Below are 12,269 nucleotides of genomic sequence, written 5' to 3'. Positions count from 1 at the left end.
CTCTGTACAGAAAAAGATGTCGATCTCCCTTGTATCAGAATGAAGTTGGAGAGCGCAAGATGCTCGGACCCGAAGTGGTCCAAAGGACCAAAGACATAGTGGATCTAATTAGAGGACGGCTGGTAGCAACCACGGGATGGACAGAAGAAGTATGTTGATTTGACTCGAAAGGACAAAGAGTATGGATTAGGGGACCTAGTGCTATTAAAGGTATCCCCTTGGAAAGAATTGTTGAGGTTGGAAAGAAAGGAAAGCTAAGTCCACGATTTATTGGATGCTTGGATATATTAAGACGTATTGGGAAGTTATCAAATAAACTAGCCCTACCCCGAGCCTATAGCAAATTTATAACGTGTTCCACGTATCAATATTAAGGAAGCATAATCCGAATGTCGGACATATAGGAGAATACGAGCGCATGGACATGCAACCAGACTTGACCTATATGGAGCAACCAGTAAGTTTATGGATTGAAAGGAGCACGTGCTTGGGAACAAGGTTATCATGCTAGTCATGGTTTTATGGAAGAACCATAATGTGGGAAAATTGACTTGAGAGTTACAAAGCGTGATGCTAGAAAAGCATCCCCAATTGTTTTCTATCTGATTCCGGGACGGAATCCTTTTAAGGAGGGGAGACTGTAATAATCCCAATTTTTGGAAATTTTTGAAACCCTGATGAATAGTAACTTTTGCTGACTATGCAGATTAAGGGAAATTATCAGACCACACTATATAGGAGTACTGTTATGGAAATTCTGAGATCGTATTAGTATTCAATAAGTAAATGAGTTTATGTAAAGGTTGTTAGAATTCGAATCCGGACACTTTGATTTTTCCCGAAAATCCACTAGATACCGAAAGAATTAAGTATAAGGTAACATGATTAAAAGGATTTAGATTCAAGAATTATAAGAGAGGATCATTAAAGGAGTATAAAATATTAAAGAAGGTTTAGGGAATCCCAAGTAATAAGATCTCGGATATGATCCCCCAAATTATTAACCGGAACGAGAGTTAAGAGAACCGTAAAACAAATAAGCAACCAAGAATCAAGCTTGTACAATAATTCAAGGGATTATGACATCATCAAACCACAAGATAAAGACATGTGGCAAATTGATGACATAAGGAGGGTGATGTAAGCAAGATTAGTAGATATTTTGCTTAGGTTAAATTGTAGCCACACAAAGTTAACCAAAGCTTACACCCACCACATAATTTATCAAAGACAAACAAGAAGCATTTTCATTTCTCAATTCTTCAATATTGCTCTCGGCCAAAACAATACCAGCAACTTCAAACTGCCATATCTCCTTCAACACTCACTCAAATATTATATTCTATAGCTCTTTGCAAAGGTATTGAGATGGCCTACAACTCTTGTTCACAAGTCTCATCCAAAATAAGCAAGGTACGACCCTCATTTGTACAGTTCTTTCAATCAGACTTTTAGAAACTTCAAAACCTAACTTTGTGTTTTCTTGATTGTTTGTGAGATCCAAGCTTGTATAAGGATTAATCAAGGTTTTAAATCTTCCTAGAAACTTTCCCCTCACAAATAAAGGTATAAAATTTCTGGACCTTTAAGTACTAAGTTTGTTTGCTTGAATTTTGGGATGGTTTTGATGGATGATTAGTTGTTTCAATGATTAAGATTGAATTGATCTTTGATTGTTAAGTAGATTAGTTGATCATGGAGATGGTATAATATTGAATTGGATTGAGGATATTAAGCTTGTTTTGGCTAAGATCAGTAGCCTAGGTTTGAATTTTGAAGTTGTGGATGGATTGTAGTTGGAAGGGATTGATTTGGAGTGGTAAAAATATTGGAAATCGCTAAGTTCTAGACGTCATAATGCCCGATTTTCCTTAACTATTTCTGTGCTTAACTTTAGGACCCATGAACTCACTGTAAGCTTCTGACCTTTGCCATGTTTAGATAGTTCATGTTACGAGATTATTTTTGATATGTCATTCGTCTAAATCTGAGTTACGAGCGATGAGAAATGACTGTTTTAAGTAACGGCGTTTCGCGAGCGAACCCCGAAACCTCGAGTAACTTTGAGACCATAATTGAGACCCTTAAATGATTAATCGAAACATGAAACAATTATGTAAGGTGTATTAGGAAGTTGGTAAAGTACTCATGAAAGATTTGCCTTAAAACATTTAATGGTTAATTTTATAAAAATGGTGGAGCCGAGGGTACTTCAGCGACTAATGTAAATCGTTAAGTGCAAAAGCGAGCGTTAGGGTCTAATTGGATAAATTCTAGTTTATTAAGAGACCATGGTTTAGTTACGGCTTATGTTGTTGTTCGTAGGTTACAGGACCCACTCTAAGCTTAACTCTATCCCCGGAACACTCAGGCAAGTTTTCTACCCGTTATACTGTTGTTGTGATGTAAATAAATTGTTACATTATCTTGAGATAAGTGTATAATTGTTATTAGCAAATCTTGCGATATATTGGAGTATGTTGATATGATATATATATATATGCATGACTGTTTCGTAATCTTGATATCTCATTGTTGATTCAATTGTTATAAGCTGCATAATACCTATGCTAGAGATAGACACTATTTGTGTATACCCTTAGTATAGAGGACCCAAAGGTTAACATTTTTCTAAACTGGGAGACGATGTTCCCAAGTATATTATATATATATAGTTTTCAAAACTATTAATCGAATAATGTTTATTCGATAGTTTTAATTTATAAGTGAATATTAGTTTGAATATTCATTCGAAGGCTATTGACTCTGTTATTTTATTAAATAATATTCTTTATTTTCTTAAAAATAATATTTCATTATTCGTCAAGTATTTGAGAAATGATTGATATCTTCAATCATTCTTACCTTAAATATTTTCAGAAAGTTATTTTCAAAACTTTTACTTCAATTGCTTTGATAAAAGCTATTCGTTATTTGAATATTATTTATAGCATAATATTCAAATATTCTTTGATTATCTTGGAATTGATTTATTCTATCAAAATATTCCTTATTCCAAACGCATTCAAAAATAATTTCGAGTCTTCAAAATGATTTTAAAGGCTAGAGGGGATCCCAAACTCGTTTTCAAATTTAAGATCTTCCTTTCGAAGGGGACTTGAATAATCGCTCAAAAATCTGAGGGATCCGACTCTGTGGTGCATTTTATATTCGCAACGAGGTTGTTGTTTTGAGAAAATAATTTGATTACTTGCCCAACATTCGGGAAGTAAGTCCATCTAATTGAGTCGGTATAAGCGACAGGCCAGGGTACAGTCTATGAAGGTGTAAGAGGCTGGGTGACAGTCCATCCACGCTTGAGTGGTCGGGTAACGGTCTAGCGCGAGGTCCTAATGCGGACAAGGTGATGACCGGCGAGGAATTCATCCATCTATAGTAGAAAAGGTTACTTAATTGGTATATTTGCCTGATCAACAAGATATCGGGTTTATGCCAAAGCTTTCTTCTTTCCAAATTCATTGGATATTAAAACTCTGTTTATAATTTTTATAACAGAGGTTTTCAAGGAGTGTATGAGAGATATATATATAGGTGTATATATATATATATCGGGACTTAATGAAGTTAATGAAGTATCTCGTAATTTTATTTCTTTCAAATGATATTTCAAAGATTGAATCTATTCAAGTCTTACCGTGCAACTTCATCGATATATGATGAACTTTTGAAATTGATTATACCTTGAACGGTGGTAGTTCAAGCAGTATTCGGAAAAGATATAAGTATATTGGAGTATCTTGTAACTTCATCTTTTCAACTTATATCTAGTTAATGATTATCTTATGCATGACAAAGATTTTCAGAAAAACGTTGGGACAAGGTTAGATATATGAGATCACCTTGCAACAATATTTTTATACAGTTATAAACTAGAACTCTGTTTATATTATGCATCGAAGAGGATTTCAAAGATTTTGAAAAGTATATATACATATATACTGATTATTTTGTGACTTGGTCGCGTTATGATATCAAACTTGGTTCATTTCTTCTTGACCAAGACTTTCATGAGTACTATGAGAATGCTCATATATTGTTAATTATTATACATATTATTTCGGTGGGCTTGTTACTCACCCTTGCTTTTTTTCTTTCATCACACAACAACAGATAGACAAGATGAACATGACCAAGCTTCCAATTCGCAAGCGGATAGGAAACGTTCTGCAGTTTCCTGTAGGCGTTGATGATGTTGTAGCTGAGGTAGGAACTACCAATAGGCTAGGTTTTCAACTATTGATGTACCAGACTTATGTATATTTATGAATTGTAATAATGGCAAAGAAAATGTAAATTATTCAGAAACCCTTTTAAGGTGTAATGGTTTATAATTGTCGAATAAAATGACTTGTGTTATTTTTGGTATTCATCTATGAGACTATAACTTGTGGTGTGTGTGTGTGCGTATATTGTGGGGTCACAATACGCAGTAGTTGGTTGTTTATTAAGATTGAGTGTTATTAAGGGAAATGGAACTCGTGACAACACGGATCCCCAACCCCGGATTTGGGGGTGTTACATTGTTCGATCAATAAATCTCATTTGAGTCATATAATAACTTCAGAAAGTCTGCTGAAATGCCTTTATAAATTAAGCACTATAATAGATTCTTACTTATTAAGTCTTGTGTTTTTAGCGTCATACCTGCACGTGTAATATTTTAACAATTCGATCATAATTGCATTCATACGGTATTTACAATCGTAACTTCAAATTTCACATATGCGACTTAGAATAACCAATAATCCTTCAACATATCGACTCATTTGCTGATAATGTTCTTCCCTTAGAAAAGTCTGGAGATTTTCTCAACATTCTTAGATCATGCTCAGGCTTCTTCTTTTTTTCTAATTGGTAACACACACACACGCCAGGGATCGAACTCCTGACCTCCCGCAAGGGGGTACAAGAGCTCAACCACTGCACCAACACTTCGTGGGCACTCAGGCTTCTTTTAAATCAACTAATTCTTTAAACTCTAATAGTCTTAGAAATTGGATGAATATTTTCTCCGTACGTTGATTCTGTTGTTAACCTTTACAAACAAGACTTGCACTCTTCTGTTAGAAACAATCGAAACTTCTACGTAATGGCGGGTCCATTTGGCCCTCTGATTTAACCATACTAATTTCTAGAACACATATATTTTTTAATTAATCTGGGTATTATAACAAATAAGAAACCCAAGTAGTAACTTGATAACCAATTTTTAAAACTCATTTTGTTTCAAGAACTTTTTTAAAAAAATTGTTAAGAAAATCTTTTTCGAAAACTCATTTAAAATTTTGAAAATCGCACATCTGGTTGTCCTTACTATATGAGTTGGTTGTTGTCCCACTTCAATATAACAAAGTATCAAGTTAATGAAGCAATCACATAAGGGTCCATCCACTTTAATTTATCCTCTATCCCTTTATTGGGTCCATTCCGCCTTCATTATTCGGCGAAAACTTCAATTACCGTTGCATATTATCTTATTCGTAACTTCACTTCAAAGCTTCCATAGTGGTAATACTCTCATCATCATTTTTGCTATTGTTAAGTACAACAGGTCTATCCAATAGTCAACAAGTCTATTCTATAGAACAAAGTCTACTAATATCACATCACATCGCTACTATACATATCACATTCGTCATAACACCATCATCTCACTCCAAAAAAACTCTGGATCTCTAATCTTCTCAAACTCCTTTAGAACTCATATAGCCCACTCCGCAAGATAATCATAGGTGACACACTCACTAGTGGCTCCATATAACCTGGTAGCAGCTATCCTCCGGAACACCCGAATCCCCTTTCTAGGTTTATTCTCACCTTTTTTAATATCTCATATACTCACCATATACTGTAGCTCTCAAATCCATCCTCGTAGGTGTTGTTGCTCTATAAGACACGTCTTAAATTGATGGTATAGAACATGGTGTAGGGTAAACTAAAAAGATGTACTCACAGCTGAATGCCCGGTAGAACCAGAATCGGCATGTGGGGGTCTTCGAATAGGTGATCTCACATCATTGGTGGTAGAATAACATGAAGAGGTGCAGCTGTTACAACAGGAGGTAATACAGTTAATATTGGTGGAAGAACAGGGTGTGGATTAAATATGGATAAAGATGACGGTCCTCGAAGAGAAGGCTCCGAATGATCAGGTGATACAGGGAAAATAGGATTTACCATTGCCGTTATCTGGAAATCACATTTCAATATAAGAATCTCGAATCGCAACACGAATCGTACCGAAAACCTACTGTACAGTCGCACTCAACCTCACGATCCTATCTTTCTATTTCTTATTCTTAATCCTAACCCTCTACCCAATCCCGACAATCTAGGCTTGTTTCATGACTTATAACATGTAGCTCTGATAGCAAACCTGTGACGCCCTCCAAACCCGGGTCAGAAGTTTAAGCTTCACAACTCACATACAATATAAACCTGTATGTAAAATATTACAAGCAATGACCCTTCTTTACACAACCACAGATCGCAACAGGTTAACGTATGAAAACAAGCCACAACCTTAACTTTTATTACTTCGTATGAAATCCCAACTAGTTTAACTTATAGCTGATAATGAAATTATTCTTACAATCTGTTAAGTGGCATTTATGACACTTATTTATGCTCTAGTAAGCTTTGAGTTGTTGTACTTGTACTCAAGTTATTTATGTTTTAATGTGTTTTCAAGTGTTTTTGCATTTCAGGCTTCACTTCGTGAATCAGGTGAATTAGCATTATCTTGATGCTAATATGGTGTTTCAGAAGTGTTGGAATAAAAGCTTGAAAGACTGGCTCGAATCTGCAAGGAATAAAGAAGAAGAAAAAATGAAGTTTTGGCAGAAGGCAGGCGCGCCCGCGCTGGTGTTACGCGCTGTCGCACCGGGAGTACAGAAAGGCAGCGCGCCCGTGCTGGTGAAGCGCGCGGCCGCGCGGGGTCGGGATATTTAAATCCTAATTCTTTTATAATTCAAATTGCTGGACTTCTTGGATGCATGGACTGCTATATAAACATAACTTAGGTCATTTTTCAGGATATATTCAGTGATATCAAGACATCAAGGAGGGAGAAGACGGCAATAGACCTTTTGGCACAATTCGACAAAGGCGAAGACGATCTAGTTTATTCTTTTGAATCTTTATTTTGAGTTGTAATTTGGATTCTCGTTTCTTGTTTTGCTGAACCTATATTCTTGATTGTTCTTTGGTTTATTTATTCGTATAAAGACTACATTTGCTATATCATGTTTTCATTGGAACCCACATTGGCCATGAGTTCGATTATGGGCTAATCGTTATCATGGGGTTCTAGCGGATTTATTTATGGATTTCTTTAGTTAATTTGTTGAATATCTTGGTGTGTGGTGATTGATTGATATCCTATTATTGGTTGTGCGTATTCGTCTTGTGAGCATCGCGAACTTATAAGATAGCGTGTTAATTCTTAATGAAGTGAAAGTGAATTTAATGATTTAGAACTTGCCATGCTAGCATAGGTTCATGTATTGTTATGCATGATTCATAGGTAATTTTAACCATCTTACTTGCCCTATGTAATCAAGATAGATAACTTGTGCTTAAACCTTTATGTTGTCAAATTCTATAGACATATAGGGTCTCAATATAATTGGTGCCTATTCTGCTTCTATCTCTTTTGTGGATGTCTGGTAAAATGATACTTGTGCAACGAAAGCTGGCGTTTATCAGTTTTATGTTATCTGATTAGTGTCATCACCATTGCATGCTAAGGTTGAGAATAATAAGGATATTGAATGAAGTTAAAATTCCATGTCTGTCATATATATTAACTCAGTCAAGCTTATTCTCGTAGTTATAGTAGTTAGCATAATTCTTAGTTATAAACATTCTCAATTTGTTATAGTCTTAGCATTGAATAATAACCATACATTGTTGCTTAGGTGCATAATTTAGATAGTTAACCAATATAGTCTATGTGGGATCGAATCTGATTTAAATCTTATACTACTTGCGAACTCGTATACTTGCGTGTATTATTAACGTGTGTTGAGCGACTAACAAGTTTTTGGCGCCGCTGCCGGGGACTGCAGTGTTAATTACTAACATTGTCGTTAAATTTCATTGACTCGGACACTGTTATTTATTTGTTTCCTTGTTTTATTTCAGGTGATCTAGCGAGGGTGTATGCATACACGTTCGTGTACTCGTAAGAGAACACTGGATAAAGCCGAGGAAGAACTTGTGGTAATTTGTAGGGAAGTTTTTGAGGAAGAAAAGAAGGTAGAAGAAGAAGAGAAAATTGAAGAGCCAATTATGGTAGCTATGGGTGATCAAGCAGAAAATCTGAAGGCTTTGATGGACTATTCTGCGCCTAAGATTAATGACATTCAGTCTAGCATCATTAGACCAACCATCGCGGCTAACACTTTTGAGATCAAGTCAAGCACGATCCAGATGATACAGAATTTAGTTCAATTTGGGGGTTCTCCTACCGAAGACCCCAACATGCACATCAGGGATTTCATCGATATCTACGACACTTTCAAGTTCAATGGTGTGACTGAAGATGCTATCAAGCTACGACTCTTCCCATTCTCTTTGAGGGAAAAAGCTAAGTGCTGGTTACACTCTCTACCGGTAGGGTCTATCACAACTTGGGAAGATCTTGCTCAAAAGTTTCTCACTAAATTTTTTCCCATGGAAAAGACTGCAGCAATCAGGAATGCTCTTACCCAGTTCACGCAGCAAACTGGAGAATCTCTGTGTGAGGCTTGAGATCGATATAAGGAGATGCTAAGGAAGTGCCCACACCATGGCATGCCTAATTGGATGATTATCAACTGTTTTTACAATGGATTGGGTCCTACTTCTAGGCCCATGCTCGATGCAGCATCAGGAAGAGCCTTGTGGGCTAAAAGCTACGATGAAGCTTATGAACTTATTGAACTGATGGATGCTAATGAGTACCAGAATCCTTCCCAGAGACTGACTCAGGGAAAAGTAGCAGGAATTCTGGAGTTGGATGCAGCTATAGCTTGGGGCTTTGACAATGAAGGTGAAAACTATGGCTAATTATGGAGTTAATCAAATCACTAGTGTCTGTGAGCTTTGTGCTGGTGCCCATAAGACTAATCTGTGCATAATTTCTGATGAATTAGCTCAGTTCGTGAGCAACTTCCAGCGATCGCAGCAACCTGTGCCAGCCACCTATCATCCTAACAACCGCAATCATCCTAATTTCAGTTGGAGCAACGCTCAAAATACGGTTCAACAGCCTTATCAGCAGTATCCAGCTAAGACATACAACCCCCCTGGTTTTCAGCAACCGTAGTATGCACCAAAACAACAACTCCAGCTGCAACAAGCTAGTGAAAAATCTGAATTAGAGGATTTGAAGCTCATGTGCAAGAGTCAAGCTATTTCTATCAAGACCTTGGAAAATTAAATTGGGAAAATTTCCAATGCCTTGCTAAATCGTCAACCTGGTACATTGCCTAGTGATACTGAAGTGCCAGGAAAGAAGGAAGCTAAGAAGCAGGTAAAGGCAATCATTTTGAAGTCTGGGAAGGTTGGAAATCCCGATCAAACTCAAGAGTTGACTGAAGAAGTTGGGGTTAAGGAAGAAGAAAAGCAGCAGGATGAAAAAATGGAACCAAGAAAGACTACTGTTGAGCACACTCTGCCTGAGGGTAATACAGGGGAGAAACATATCTATCCTCCACTGCCTTTTCCTAAGAGGCTGCAGAAGAAAAAGCTGGACAAGCAATTCAAGAAGTTTCTGGAGGTGTTCAAGAAACTTCATATCAACATACCTTTCACGAAGGCTCTCGAGCAGATGCCTAGTTATGCAAAATTTATGAAAGGTATTCTATCTCGAAAGGTGAAGCTAGCTGATTTAGAGACTGTCGCTCTCACGGAGGAATGCAGTACTGTGCTGCAGCAGAAGTTACCTCCAAAGCTTAAAGATCCATGAAGCTTCACTATTCCATGTACTATTGGAAAGATGTCTTTTGACAGATGCTTATGTGACTTGGGAGCTAGCATCGATCTGATGCCTTTGTCAATCTTCAAGCAATTGGACTTACCTGATCCTAAACAAACTTACATGACCGTGCAGTTGGCCGACCATTCTATTACATATCCGAGAGGTATTGTGGAGGATGTCTTGGTCAAGGTGGATAAACTCATCTTCCCTGCTGATTTTATCATTCTTGATTTCGAGGAGGATAAGAAGATTCCCATAATCTTGGGAAGGCCTTTCTTGACAACTGGATGAACCTTGATTGATGTGCAGAAGGGTGAGCTTATAATGCGAGTGTTGGATCAGGATGTGACTTTCAATGTGTTCAATGCTATGAAATTTCCTGTTTATAATGAGGAGTGCTTAAAAGTTGAGTTGGTTGATTCAGTGGTCACATCGGAATTTGATCAAATGCTAAGGTCTGATGCCTTAGAAAAAGCCTTGTTGGGAAATTCAGACAGTGAAGATGACGAAGGAGATGAGCAATTACAATATTTGAATGCGTCTCCCTGGAAGAGGAAGATAGATATGCCTTTTAAATCTCTTAGAATGGAAGAATTGAACAAAGCTCCTAAACGCCTGAAGCCTTCTATTGAGGAAGCTCCTACTCTTGAGCTTAAGCCTTTACCTGAACATTTGAGGTATGCTTTTTTAGGTGATGCATCTACTCTGCCTGTTATTATTGCATCTAACCTTTCACGTAGCGATGAGGAAAAGGTTTTGAAAATTATGAGAGAGTTCAAATCGGCAATTGGATGGACTATTGCAGATATCAAGGGAATCAGCCTTTCTTACTGCATGCATAAAATTCTGCTAGAAGAAGGTAGCAAGCCTATAGTCGAGCAGCAAAGAAGACTTAATCCAATCATGAAGGAAGTTGTAAAGAAGGAAATTCTAAAGTGGCTAGATGCAGGGATCATTTATCCTATCTCTGACAGTTTATGGGTAAGCCCGGTTCAATGTGTACCAAAGAAATGTGGGATTACTGTGGTAGCAAATGAGAAGAATGAGCTTATTCCTACACGGACAGTCTTGGGGTGGAGAGTCTGTATGGACTACAGGAAGCTAAACAAGGCCACTAGGAAGGATCACTTTCCCCTGCCCTTCATTGATCAGATGCTTGATAGGTTGGTTGGTCATGAGTACCATTATCTTCTGGATGGTTATTCGGGTTATAATCAGATTTGTATCGCTCCAGAAGATCAAGAGAAAACTACCTGCACTTGTCCATTCGGTCCATTCGCCTTTAGACGAGTTTCTTTTGGTCTGCGTGGTGCACCTACCATATTTCAACGATTTTTGATGGCCATCTTTTCTGACATGATTGGCCAGAATGTGGAAGTGTTCATGGAAGACTTCTCAGTCTTTGGCGATTCTTTTGATGAATGCTTGCAAAATCTTGGACACATTCTCAAGAGGTGCGTTGAGACCAATTTGGTTCTCAATTAGGAGAAATGTCACTTTATGGTGCGTCAAGGCATAATTCTCGGGCACAAGGTTTCTAATAAGGGTCTTGAGGTGGATAAGGCCAAGGTGGGGTCATTCAGAATCTTCCCCCACCTATTTCTGTCAAGGGAATTCACAGTTTTCTTGGTCACGCGGGTTTCTACAGGCGTTTCATCAAAGACTTCTCGAAAATTTCAAAGCCTTTGTGCAGTCTGTTAGAGAAAGTTATCCCTTTCAAGTTTGATGACGAGTGCTTCGCGGCTTTTGAGATATTGAAGAAGAGTCTAATCTCAGCACCGGTCATAACTACACATGATTGGAATGAACCTTTTGAGATAATGTGCGATATAAGTGATTATGCAGTTGGAGCAGTTTCGGGCAGAGGAAGAACAACATATTTCATGTAGTCTACTACGCAAGTAAGACTCTAAATGGTGCTCAATTGAATTACACTATTACGGAGAAAGAACTTTTGGCTATTATCTATGGTTTTGAGAAATTTCGATCTTATCTACTTGGGACTAAGGTGACAGTTTTCACTGATCACGCCGCCATTCGATATCTCGTCTCAAAGAAGGACTCGAAGCCTAGATTGATTAGATGGGTTCTTTTGCTCCAGGAATTTGAATTAAAGATCAAGGAGAGAAAAGGAACTGAAAATCAAGTTGCTGATCATCTCTCGCGTTTAGAGAATCCTAATGCTACTTCATTGGATAAGACATTGATAAATGAGTCTTTTCCCGACGAGTAGCTATTTGGAGTGCAAGAAGAAGAGACGTGGTTTGCAGACATTATGAACTAC

At 37.5% G+C, this 12,269-nt stretch overlaps 1 non-coding gene across 1 annotated transcript; it reads right to left on the bottom strand.

The window, feature by feature from the left end:
* Positions 1-8,712: 8,712 nt before the first annotated feature.
* On the bottom strand, positions 8,713-8,819 carry LOC141723066 (small nucleolar RNA R71). The gene has a single exon (XR_012576059.1). It is a non-coding gene; the product is annotated as a small nucleolar RNA R71 (small nucleolar RNA).
* Positions 8,820-12,269: the final 3,450 nt, after the last annotated feature.

Source organism: Apium graveolens, chromosome 4, assembly GCF_009905375.1.
Source record: "Apium graveolens cultivar Ventura chromosome 4, ASM990537v1, whole genome shotgun sequence".
In the NCBI taxonomy this organism is placed as follows: Eukaryota; Viridiplantae; Streptophyta; class Magnoliopsida; order Apiales; family Apiaceae; genus Apium; species Apium graveolens.
The sequence above is the reverse complement of the archived record's forward strand: the minus strand, read 5'-3'. Positions and strand labels throughout refer to the sequence as shown.